The sequence below is a fragment of the Chaetodon auriga genome, chromosome 20, assembly GCF_051107435.1.
Source record: "Chaetodon auriga isolate fChaAug3 chromosome 20, fChaAug3.hap1, whole genome shotgun sequence".
In the NCBI taxonomy this organism is placed as follows: Eukaryota; Metazoa; Chordata; class Actinopteri; order Chaetodontiformes; family Chaetodontidae; genus Chaetodon; species Chaetodon auriga.
The window spans coordinates 14,039,321-14,052,532 of record NC_135093.1 but is presented as its reverse complement, the minus strand read 5'-3'; the positions used below and the strand labels follow the sequence as shown (position 1 = coordinate 14,052,532).

The 13,212-nt window shown below is 44.2% G+C and overlaps 1 protein-coding gene across 3 annotated transcripts in view; it reads right to left on the bottom strand.

The window, feature by feature from the left end:
- The window catches only part of rhbdf1b (rhomboid 5 homolog 1b (Drosophila)), a 32,642-nt gene extending 20,055 nt beyond the window's left edge, over window positions 1–12,587 (bottom strand). The window contains exon 1 of one of the 3 annotated variants that reach the window (XM_076759452.1): window positions 12,206–12,587. The gene's annotated coding sequence lies outside the window, so the exon portion shown is untranslated. The remainder of the gene's footprint in view (window positions 1–12,205) is intronic. The other 2 variants (XM_076759455.1, XM_076759454.1) reach the window with 2 other exon arrangements.
- Window positions 12,588–13,212: the final 625 nt, after the last annotated feature.

Below are 13,212 nucleotides of genomic sequence, written 5' to 3'. Positions count from 1 at the left end.
CATTCTTTCTTAGCTGACTATCAGCTGAAGCTTTACATTTATGATGCTAATGTGAACGGTGTCGATCTTGTAAATCTGTAATGGATATTTCATCCTCCATTACTCAGAAATCCTGCACTGTGGTGTCCCTGAACTGCACGCAGCACACTCTTGTTTTCTTCTCATGTTGTCTGTGATCTTTAGTACCAAAGGTCATGAGAGGATAAAAAGATCGAATGTTGGTGAGGAAGCTTTCTGACATGGGACTTGCTCGCTGCTTTTTAAGCGCTATTAGGTATTTTCCATTCCCATTACTTCCTGTGGGCAGAGAAACGACCTCACTTCACATCAGAAACTCATTTGGGCACAAGGAAATAAATCTGAGTCTTCTCTTTGGGGAAAATGATGCATTTATCCGATCCTACAGATCTTTTTTCGCACAAAAACCCTCTAGAAGCTTCTCCAAAAACGTACATTTTTTCCTCCATCGTCCCGTTGGCTCTGATGTACCAAAGCATGAGTAGGTCACATAGATTAACTGTGAGTTACGCTGTGTGCTTTCTCTTTCCCATCGGACCACGTATGCCCTGAGCTCGCATCTGTGCCAGATGTTACAGCCATAACACAGCAGGCCACTTCCTTTCTGTTTGCAGCCCTCCTGTAGTACGAGTGTGTGTAATCAGATGCTACCTATACAAACAAACACTGACAATTAAACATCCGCCACAACGAAAGCAATATATCAGTGATCATCCTTTCGACACAATCCAATCCTAATTCCCAATGTTTAACACCAATATGCACTCGAAAGGGTTCGATTATTCTCCTGCATCCACTGGCAGACTCTCACTCAGGGTCAGAATGAGTTGAAGCCATTTGTCTGAACACAGCTTCGGTTGTCTTGTGGCGTCCGTCTTTCATCTCGTTACCACAGATTGCGCGAGAGCGAGCAATTCATTAGTCAGTCAGCCACTGTGTTGTTACGCCTCCACCCAGATCAGTGTGCCGGGGTGCTGACATGAGTCTTAACCCACTTAACACGCATTCAAAACCACACAGGAAGCAGCTACTGAAAGCTACTGTGTATGGAGCATTTTTATACATACTGTCAAATATGACACTCTTGGATTATTAATTCAACATAAAAAAGATAAGTCAGGCTGATTTATAGCTGCGTACAAGCAGGTATCTTTGTCGCTGCTCGTGTTTCTTAAAATCAAGACCAGATTTCCTCAAAGCCCCTCCTGCCACAAAAAGGCCTTTGAACCCTTGTCTCCCCTACCCACATCCTGGGGACGCTTGGTTTTCTCATTCATGTTACTGCAGAGGATGAACATTTTCAAATCATTCATTTTCCATCTGCTTTTCAATCCTTACACCATCTGCCATTGTGAGGAACCCTCAGAAGAGTCCATTTTAGTAGAAAACCAGTGCCCGGACCCTGTTCTGCAAAACAGTCTTCCTCTGTGCCATAAAACAGTGCAGCAAATTCAAAAACAATGTGGTGTTTTCATTGGAGGCATCATTTTGTTTACAGTAAATATGAATGCAATGCCTGACTGATGTATGCTGCAAGCGAGCAATACCATAGCTATTAGCTGCTGCTATGCCACAACTGGTCAGTGTGTGGTACTCAGGTCGAGTTCAATTCTCACCTTCAGGGCACTTGTGCAACCACCAGTAAATATCCTGCAACACTGTGCAAAGATCAGTAATTGTGCAAGATGTGGACGCCATCTTCTAGACCTTGTTACAAAAGAACAAGAATAAAAATGCACAAAGATTGGCTTTGTGATCCCTCACTGATTCCTCATGTGCTGCAAACTGAGTCACTATGTGGCTCCACTGTAGGTAGGAAATACATCATATTAAGATAAAACTTTATTGATGCCTCGCCGGGGAAATTAAGCCCCTACCACATGCACTCACCCCAAAATATATATATTCTAAAAATTACCACGAGCACCACCAGTCTAGCGTGTCAGTGAATTCATCTCATAAATATGAGATGTGGCCAAACGTGTGATGTTAAGATTGTTTACGAAGCCACACAGTGGAGGAACATATGGGGTCCCTCTGCGACTTACTGGTAAATAATGAATGATGAAAAGTGTATGAAATATTAACGCCATGAAGAGCAAATCACACATTAAACATGAGTAAATACATACTGTGCGTGTATACATATTTGCAAAAGGCATCTTAAGAAAAGCACATGTAAAATTCAGTTAGCTAATTTGGTTGAAAACACAGCAGCCTGAACACATTAAAGTGGGCAGCAGTGAAACGTTAGCAAGGAAAGCTTGGGATAGTGTTAGGTTTAGCCAAGTGTACTACAAATTGTTAATTCAAGTTGCAGTTTACAGAGTAAATGTTTAATATTAGTGACAGTCCCAGTGCATTAACAGGAGCAGATATCTCCAAACTTCAGCACATGGAAAACTGAAGTTATGTGCATGACTAGATACAACCAAAGATAAGACTCTGTGGAGCTGCAAGCACACGTCATGGTTCCAGCTTGTCAAGTGTAACATATTGCTGCTTCGCCTTATCTTGCATTATAATAAAATGAATATCTTTCATTTTTCTTCTGTCTTTCTGATGTTTAACAGACCAAACAATGCAGAAAATAACTGGCAGATTAACCCCTAATGAAAATAATCATTAATTGCAGCCCTAAAAACATCCTTTTTAACATCTGGGAGACTCAATGCAAAGCTTACACTTAAGAAATATGTTTTTGTCCTCTGGCAGACTGTCCTTTGACCTGAATAAATGAGGGAACAGCATAAAAAAGCTGCTTAACTATACAGAGATAAACAGTAGCACAGACAATCAGAGCAGATCAGAGGTCAGGCCTACATGCTTTGTCTCGCAATCATTTCTCCCCTCAGCTGTCTAAACAGGAGAGATTTAATTGGCGACTTGAAAAGTTCAAATCCGCAGCTAAACTTCCTCCACTCCTGGTTTTGTATAATCAAAAAATCTCAGATCTCTCAAACAGTGAGAACCGCCTCCCATGGAAGTCATTAAGAAATGATTAAAGGATTGGCAGAGGCCACTGCTATCAAGCGTTTCCAACAATAGATTGACACGTGGCCTGTGGGAAAGCAGCTTTTGAATCGCACAATATTCAAACCCCGACCCACAGCACCTCACTGCACACCCACACATTTCTGACGAAGCAGTCTGTACAGGAAGGCGAGCAAAGAAAAAAAAAGCGGTATCACATCTGCAGCTCTTGCTATCACTGCCTCGTTCTGCAGATGACCCAGCCTGCATCAAGGCAGAGAGAAGAAGCAACAGATGGAGAGTTGAAAAAAAGCAGAGAACGGGCTCCATGTCATGTTGGGAGAAGATGAAAGGAGCAAAGGAGTAGAGGAGTAAAGAAAAAAAAAAAAGCTCCACCAAGTGAAAGAGCAAAACAAAACCAACAGGAAATCCATCGCAGCAGAGCAGAGAATAGCATGACACGGTGCGGCGGAGAGATGGACGTGGAAGAGACGCATTTTCTTTCTCAATCGAAAACAGTTGTCTACCTCGCACATGCGTGTCTAAACAACATGTGACATCCATTTGCATAGTTTCACTGTGTGGGCTTGCTTAACAAACACAGGACGGTTTGTGCATAAGTGTGTAAACGCGTGCATGTTTGCGCTTGTTAATTCATACCTTTATGCGGGTCCAAGTGCATGTCCGGCTGTCTGCCGTGCCAAACATCTGCATTAGTTTACCCACCTGTGAGCCTCAAGGGTAAGTTTAGTTTGGGTGAAGCTGCGGAGACAACAGAGCGCATAAGCTGCGTATGATTAGCTTAATGTGCGATGGCAGTGGCTCCAACTTTGATACTTCAGATCTTCAGACACTTCCAGGCACATTACTCAAAAAATGCAGTGCAAATCGGTAAACAGCAGCCTGAGCGGACCTTTTTTTGGCTTCGTGAGCACAGCGGAAACAAGCTGCAAACATGCTCACCTCTAAATGTGATATGCTAAACTCGTTAGCAAATGGTTTGCGGACTAGGAAGCAACACTAGCTCAGCATTTGCGTCCACCTGATGAAGGTTACTCCAAACTTCACTCTGTTTTCTGTCAACCAACTGTCTCTTGAACTGCTAAATGCTCAGCTGTGTCCACCAGCTACTTGCTGGATTTGTGGATCCGTGGATTTGTCACTATGAGCGACCACCTTCACATCTATTATTAATATCAATCAACACTGAAATTAAGTTTTCTGGTCTGGCCAAAAGAAACCATCCCCTTGCTCATTAAATGGGTTCTACAGTGTTTTGCAATGACTTGATCAGAATGGAAAAAAGAAGACGAACACATCAGTAAAAGCTTTGGGTGAAATCATTTCCCATTAATTGATTGGCGTGTTGTCACACTGACAGCTGCGCAGCAATGCAGGAGAAATAACTTCATGGAAAAACTCCCTAAAGAGAACGCCAGCAGCGCCGTCCGTCGCTGCTCCAACACTTCACGGCACAGTCGACTGCCAAAGCTGCCACTGGAGAGAGCGTAATGGCTTCTCAGCGCCTACGCCAGGTATAGGACTCGAGAGGACGGAGCAGCGGCAGAGAAAGCAGAAGCTGGTGACAGAAGCCGCGAGAGACTGCAGGGTGACGCGAGCGGAGATGAAAGAGAGAGAGGAAGATCAAAACATAAGAAGCAGAGGTGAAAAAATACACAACACTGCATGATCTCTATGCTAATTATTTAGAAGTCAGTAATAAGGAGGAACATAAAAACTGATCGAATATACATTCATTGGACGGAGGTAAAAGATTTGAGCACTGAGCACCTCCAACAGGGCTGCCTGTCTCTGTCCTCTGTCCCTCTTTTCTGTTTCCGTGTCCTCCTCACAGTTTTTCATTTTCCCATCATCTTGCTCAGTTGAAACAGGACAAATAGACTGGTGCTGGTGCAGCTCTCACACATATCAATGACAGCGATATGAAAGAGTAAAAGCAAGTTCATACACGTGTGCTATTTTTGCCTCACCGTCGAATCCTCAGTGTAAAACTAATTCTCTGTTCCTTTTTTGAACTGGGTGTTGACTGGAAAATAAATGAGTGTAACCGGGATGACAGCCTTTTCAAATATTTCCTTTTTGGCACTTAAATACTTTATGTTCTGGGAATATTTCGCTGCCACAGTTTCACTTGGCATTTTGTTCTTTCCTCTCAGCAGAAAGTACCGTCCTATGTAGGGTGATTGAGGCCCTCAAGTTCCTATTGTTCAGAGATTTACCAGGCATCATAGATGATATTAGAATGAGACACTAGAGTTCAGTCTGTACAGTACGGTAAGTTTAGAGGGCATCGCTGCTGAAGTCCATGTACGACCTTCTGGCCGGCTGCTCTGCCAGGAACAACAAACTGACTTCTACGAAGAACATCGAAAAGGCAGAACTCCAAAACACTTTCAAAACAAAACAGGCCAAACTGAACTTATAATTACAAGGTTCATATAATTGAGGTCAAGTCTTTTTAAAGTCTTTATGAGTGCGACCGTGTTTTTACAGAAGTCTAACGTCACCATCGAATCAAAGGAGGGCAGCACAGCAACAGTGTCATGTTTATTGGCTGCAGGCAATATCACCTTCAAAGCATGTTGACCACATCGGTAGAATGAGGAACCTCGCAGTCTTAGGGAAACACTGAATCAACAACCTGCTCACAGGTGTGAAAGTCCTCAGCTCTCCATCCCCACTACTTTCCCTGTGGTGCAATAACTGCCGTTCCTTTATCCAAAGATGCTTTCCAAAACACTTTCTAAGAGATAAGTCTGCTCTCATACATATTCACAGTCTTGCATTGATTACTGAGCAGATCCAGTGGAAGTTTCTCATGCAGACTGTATCGATGAAAGGCTGGAAAGCGGCTCTTGTTGACTTTCCCACCTCAGTCATTTCCAGCCATGGATTTCAGCCTGGAATGTTCTGCTCTCACAGGCTCTCATAGACGACTAACTCTGAGCAAATCCCGGATTTCTTTAAATGTGCCGTTGGTGGCCACTCGGAGCCTCAATCAGACAGGAGCAGACCTGTGGATGCACTTACAGACACTTCAAGTGTCATCAAAAGATTGCCTGAAGCTTACTGGCAAGCTCTCCTTTGCACCTGGTCTGTCACCTCTCCAAAATTCAACACGTCCACTCCGAGGGAGAAGGGTGTAAGATGAGCCATTCCTAGAACCAATTCAACACAAACGGACTCACCAAACCTATGACGGACAGCATGTAGATAAAGTGATATTAAAAAGGCTTTCAAGTGCAAAGGAATTTTGGTATTTTACACATTAGAAGGTTGAAAACTTAAAATCACTTTTGGGTCCGCTGCTGTTTGAAACGTTTGTAACTACAGGCAGTAAACCCCATCATGTTGAACTGCTTAAATCTGACTCTTCAGAATGGACGGCTGTTTGATAGACAATATAAAGAGAACTCACTATATAAACATTTCATCACACAGTCGAGAGCGGCACACATGGGAAGAGAGGCGGCGTGAGGAGTTGACAGGCAGCATGAGAAACAAAGAGAGCAGCTCAGCTGACCCTCATATGAAGCTGCTTTGTGTTTGCTGCATGGTGACAGGAAGGTCACCGTCACAATAAGTGTCTACTCAAGTATGGCCTCGCCTGGAGACATGAATAGATCCCCTCAGCAGCCATCCATCCCTCCCGCCATCCCTCCTTCCTGCCGTCCTGCTACGCAGCCAACAGACTCACGCTGCGAGCTCCAATACAACAGCTTCCTCTGTTGGCTGGCCCTGTATGAAAACTTAATGGTAATTGCCCACAGATGCCACATAAGGGTAAGACAGTCGGGGGAGAGTGCATTGGCTCTGAAAAGAATATTTAAAGGGAAAAATGGAAGTCATAATTGTGGTTTCAAAGAAACAGAGAGGAGTTATTCAGGATCTTCACAGAGAAGTCTGGAGTCTCTCTGGAGAACTCTGGCAGGGGGACAGCATTGTCGTCGAATGGACATTGAGGAAGAGTTTGGAGACCAGTGTATGCCACATAATGGGCAGATTAAAATTCCTTTTTGACAGACAGTTTGCTATTCATCCAGACTTGTTACAAGTCCAAGAAAAAGACAAAGGGTGGCTATTGAAGAATTCGTTGCAAATGTCAAAATTAGAAAAGTTCGACGAACAAAATCCCTGCAACGGATAAGATGACCGTTAATTCTTATTGTCAACAAATACCACAGGAAACACAGCAATGCACTCGTTTATCTCACAAAAGAACTGCAGCGTCATCTTTCGTGGAAGTGAAGGAACATGTCAACAAGGGCAATATTGGGGTTTGGTTATGTTATGCTACAGGATCAAGCCATCATTGATTCTGGTCTTCTGTTGGGATTCACTGACATTAAGAACATCTGATGTTGAAATGTTGATGCAGGCTGCACATTGAAACAACACTGTGACGTATATTTCAACCCCCTGATGAGGTCTAGCTTTAGATGTTGTTTCAACTTTACAATATTTCAACATTGCTTGCTGGGAGGATAAAGTGTTCAAATATTACGCTAAAAGTGATGGATGGAAGTGACAAAGCCGATCTAAACATTGACTATTCAATTGCATGAAAACAAAATACAGATATGTTGTGATGATAACGAATTTGATAACATCCAGCTTCACCTTGCAGTAAAGGTTGCACCACCTAGCAGGATGTGGCTAATTCAGGAGTCGATGCGCACAGCCCAATCAGGCGCTGATGTTTGCTAAACACCGCTCTGCTAACCAGCTTCCCCTGAAACGGCTCAATATTACTGCACAGCAGCCGAGAGGTGGAAAAGTGTGCTTGTGCATCTGTTGACCATGATGTTTTAAAATGTGTAAGAGGTTCGTGGTGGTTACACTGTACAGCCATTCGCTGTTACAGTAGAATATTCATCAGTTTCCATGAAACACCTCCAGTATCAGCTGACACATTCAGAAGCAGCTTCAAAGAGTCTTTTCCTCACGGGTTTCTCTGACAGTCAGTGAAATCTGCTCACGCAGCTTCAACCCAGCAGATGGAAATATAGTTTGCAACTTACTGAACAGATTTCTAAGATGAATGACAGCACGACAGTTGATCTGCCCCCTGTTAATCAACCCCCTCAAGCCCTTCATTCAGTGATCCACTCACGACCTCTCGGTGACCCATCTGTCCGTGCTCCTACTGTATCCTGCTGATCCCTCACTTTAACCCTCATGTACAGAACTTTCATGCATTTCTACAGCCGTGCTATTTCTGTCTCTTTGCCTGGAAAAGGAAAATAAAGCAACAACACAGTGGGCGACTTAAGATTAAAATAATTCTCTGTGTTAAAAAGAGGATTAGTAGAAGTGCAAATGTATATGTACGTCACACAGAGCGGTGAGTAGTGGGAGTACTGGGTACAGACTGATCAAAATGAGGTGATCCAATGTTTGCTTTTCCATTTCTTTCGCTCTGTAAAGTAAAAATAGCTCGTATGTGTAACTCTGTTTTTCTATCATCTGTGACTGATCTGGCAGTGCAGGTGTATCTGCCGTGCCGATGAGGCCGTTCTGATTCAGTGGGATGACGTGTGTGAGGAAAAAAACAGGAGAGCTGAGATGACACAGTGTTAAAAAAAAAAAAAGAGAGACATGACGAGAGCCAGGAGGAGAATTAAAGTAATCCCCGTCTAGATCGCCGGGGATCAGCTCAAATCTTGATCATTTCATCCTCACAACAAACAGCCCAAGTAACTTCTGCCATCACCTGTCAGCTCTGTTGCAAACACATGTGACGCAGGCGTGCAGGGCAGCGCTGCTCATCCGTCATCCAGTCACATTATACCCACACATTATAGAATTGATGCAAATGGCTAAAAGCTGCACGATGATGTTTGTTGATTTGGTTTTAGCTTTTCTTGAGGTTCCTTCCTCACCTGCCCTGCTTTGATATCTTGGTCAACCGATACCTGCTGGAGGCAGCATCTGTGCTCTCTGACTGCAGCGATGACGTCAGTCTAAAGCCACAACTACGCACGGCAGATGGATAGATGTGTGCAATCAGCAGCAGTAAAATAACAACAGAAACCTTTGATTCATCCACGCACATCAAACTTTCACTTCTGATGAATTATTCTGCACTGCTTCTGCTGCAGTGTCAACCAGCAGGCACGCTGGAGGCTAACACTTTTAAACCGCAACGATAGTGGATTAATCGATTTGTCGATATTTTGACGATCACTTCATTGCTCCAATAAATTTTCAAGCAAAAAATGTCCACTAGGTGCTGGTTGTAGCTTCCTAACTGTAAGGATTTTCTGCTTTTCTTTGTAATTTCTGAAGAGTCCTTGGATTTTGGACTGCTGGCTGCACAAAAGAAGCAATTCGGAGATGTCACTTCAGGATCTGGGCAATCATGATGAGCACTTTTCACTTTTATTTGACATTTTATAGACTGAATAACTAATCGGTTAATCATGAAAATAATATAGAGTGACAAAAATCATTAGTTGCAGCCCTAAGTACACTGGCACCCATGAAAAATCATACGTCATGCACAATCTTCTTCTCGCCGTCATGCTGCTGGGTTCACACAAAAAACAAAGCCTGCAGGCGCAGCGGTGCGTTGAGCTAACGTCGGCGTGCTAACATGCTAACAATGACAACGCTAACATGCTGATGCAGCTGATGGGAATGTCATCAGTTGACCCGCTCATGGCTCTTAGACGCAGGGGTCCTGCATTAAGAGGTTGCAGACATCTCTTTACGGGCGACACAGGACCTGTGTCGAAACATTTGCTGCTTAGAAATGTGAATATATTGGTCTTTTCTCTGTATATATTTTGCAAACTTGAATATCTATGAGATTGTCTCCTTGCACGTTACTCTGCTTGCTCTTGTTTCCTGCTTTCATTAAGGTAACTTCAGACAAAATTCCATTCAAATGTCTTAACAGGCATCCGAGATGAAAGAACTGCTTGAGCAGTGACAAGTAGTGGCATAAAACACAAGAAAGATAAACAGTGCAGCTTTTGGGCGAACTGCCATGAAAAACGCATTGTGAAAATGCTGGAGGGCTCCTGTAAAAACCAAACCAGTTTTCCACCCTGACGCACCCGCTGGAGGACTCCGTATAAACAGGAGGGTGCGTTTCATTCCCAGAGCGGTGGCCCAGCAATAAACCTGCTATTGTCACTGCTGCTTCTTTTGCATCCAACCTGTTCAAACAGGCTCAGAACGCTCAGTGTGCCAGAGAGAAGAGATAAAAACACACCTGCAAAATGCCGCCATCCACGCAGACACAGAGCGTATTCACACCTACATATGCAGACTGACGGTTCACACCAGATGAAACTTCTTCCAGGATGCTCTCAGCATCCTGTTCAGAGCTGCATGCCTGTGTGTGTGTGTGTGTGTGTGGGGGGGGGGGGGGGGGGGGGGGGGTTCTACTTTTGTCGTCAGACAATGTGAAGCACTTTCAGTTGCAATATTGAGAGTAAAAGTCAGGAAAACAGAGGCTTTTCAGTTCACAGTAAAAGATTAAGATTAGTTTTAGGTTCAGCTGGGGACGGTTAAAGGATCATTCCAACTGTTTTCACTCTTTCTAAGAGATCATTTTTTATATTTTTTCATTATTTTAATGCAAAAATACCAAAACTTTGCTGCTTTATCTGTTTGTGCATTTTTCACTACTCTGCAGACCAAACAATGAATCGATTAATGGAGCAAATCAGCAGCAGATTAATCAATAATGAAAATAATAGTTAGTTGCAGCCCCAATTGCAACAGCTTTTACATTCATGTGCCAAAATTACAGATATATATATATGCATTTGAACTACTTTATATACTGTTGGGTAACTGAAGCTACAGCAATGCATCATATTCTATAAGATCATCACACGTTTGTTTCAGTTTATCAGCAGATCTGCATCAGTTAAATCACCTTATGGCCTCATGATGCTTCCACCAGCTGCAGCACAGTGTGATATGAGACAGGAAGAAGCACTAGATTTTCGAAACGATAGCGTCTTTGCTGGACGTAACTGTTCTTCATTTTAGAGGACGGAACGTCTCATAATGAGATAAAAGCACTGGAAAATAATTTATAGTCAGTAAAAAGGAGAGGGAGTGGTGGTCATAAGTGGAAGGGTCTGGAAAGTCCAACAAGTGCCTCTGTGTGTGTGTCTGTGTGTGTGTGTGTGTGTGTGTGTGTGTCAGTTAACTCATTTGTACCTCAACACTGAGTCTCCATGTACATCTGAGCACTGCAGGCCACAGGTTCAAACCCTGGCCACTAATCCGGTGTCCCTCAGTAGGGGCCATGATCGGCTGTTCCAGGTGTGTGTGTGTGTGTGTGTGTGTGTGTGTGTGTGTGTGTGTGTGGGCTCTTGCCATCTGGCCCAAAAGTCTGCTTCCTACCATCCTTCCAAACAGGAAGCCCAAACAAATCCTTGATGACACAGGTCAGTAGTTTAATTGTCTCTGTGGGATTTCTGCTCAGCCAGCAACCAAAACTGCCCCCTTCATCTCCACAGCAGCAGAGCCTGAAGCCCTCTCAAACTCATTTATCTCTCTTAAAACTTGTGTGTGTGTGTGTGTGTGTGTGTGTGTGTGTGTGTGTGTGCAGCTTTGACTTGACTGACTGCAGCATTTAAGAGTGTATCATATAAAGGGGGTTTTGCCAGCAGGTTACACGGTGCTGAATGCTTTATGTTCTCTTTCGCTTTTCTCTGTCTCACACACACACACACACACACACACACACACCTCATTAAGTCCATTTTGAGAAAGCCTCCCATGCCTTTGCCTTCCATAGTAGAGAAAGGCATCAATAAAACAAGATGGGAAGGAGAAAATATCATCTAACTCCGGCAGTAAGGGCCACATGGTATCTCACTCACACACACACACACACACACACACACACACACACCTGTTCCTCTCACTTTAAGCAATGGACTTCTGAGCAGTGGCTTCACAAAAATGTGGCATTTTAATAAAAATGGCTCGGAGGCCAGCCCAGGTGTGCAAAACTCTTTAGCATACATCATGCATGAACTGACGCTGTCACCTATGAGACCCCACCCAGAGACCCCTGCGTGCTGCAGCGCCGGTGGAAGCCTGCAGCCCTGCGCTGAGAACACGCTGTCACCTCCCGCCGTACAAACAGCGAGGTGCGCACGGACCGACAGCCGGCGTGAGAAGCGACAAGCCGCGCTACGACACGCAGCGTTTTCTGGCTCACCTTCAAACCGAGTCCGGTTCCTGCAGCCCGGTGCGGCACCGACACCACCAGCTCCACCTGTGAGACGCTAACGGTCACTTCATAAGTTATCCGTGCCGCACATCACCACGAGATCACGAGGGAGAGTAGTTTCACTATCAGGCGCGAGCTCCAGATGTTAGCGAGGGCGGTGTTCCCATAAAGGCGTTAAACATCAAGCCGAACGAAGCCGCTGTTCTGTGTGAAGCACACCGGGTCCTCTGCAGCTGCCCGCCCGCCGCACAGGCTCAGACTTTCGGTGTGACTGTAGAGTGGCCGCCCACGCTGCTGCCGCCGCTGGATGACAAGACGCCGACCGCGCGACCCACAGACTGGCTGCCGTTCCGCCGGCCGACCCCCTGGTGCCGCCTAGCGGTGATACCCAGTAACTGCATGTTGCTATTAGATAGATAGATAGATAGATAGATAGATAGATAGATAGATAGATAGATAGATAGATAGATAGATAGATAGATAGACTGCAGGCTTGTTGTAATTATTCCAAGGTTTCAGAAGAATACACTCCATCTGTCAGACTGTCACTATTAAACATCCTGACAGCTGTTAAAGAATAGAAGCTTATGTCGTGTATGAAACATTCTGTATTTATGCTGCAGATTAGCCTTAAATCCAGAACAATAGCCCATAACACCTGGACAACTGTTCACCAGAACTGACATAAAGTATGACAGTTATTATTGTTGTTATTATGTCATTCTTTGCCGCGCTGAGTAAGCATGAGCAGATGAAAGTAAGGTACTTTCCAGTCAGATGCTTAAGAAACTGCACGTCTGTTCTAAGGAACTGTCATTTCTCTCTTAAGGAACACTTCAGCGGCTAAAATGTTGTCAGTGTGAGGAGGTTGAATCTTACTCCTTTGACCAATAGACACTTTTGTTATGTGACTTCTTTGTTGCTATTGTCAGGTCCCATTTTTTGCATTCAATCCCGGTATTTCCTTACAAAAGCCAATGCATCTGGGCATTTAG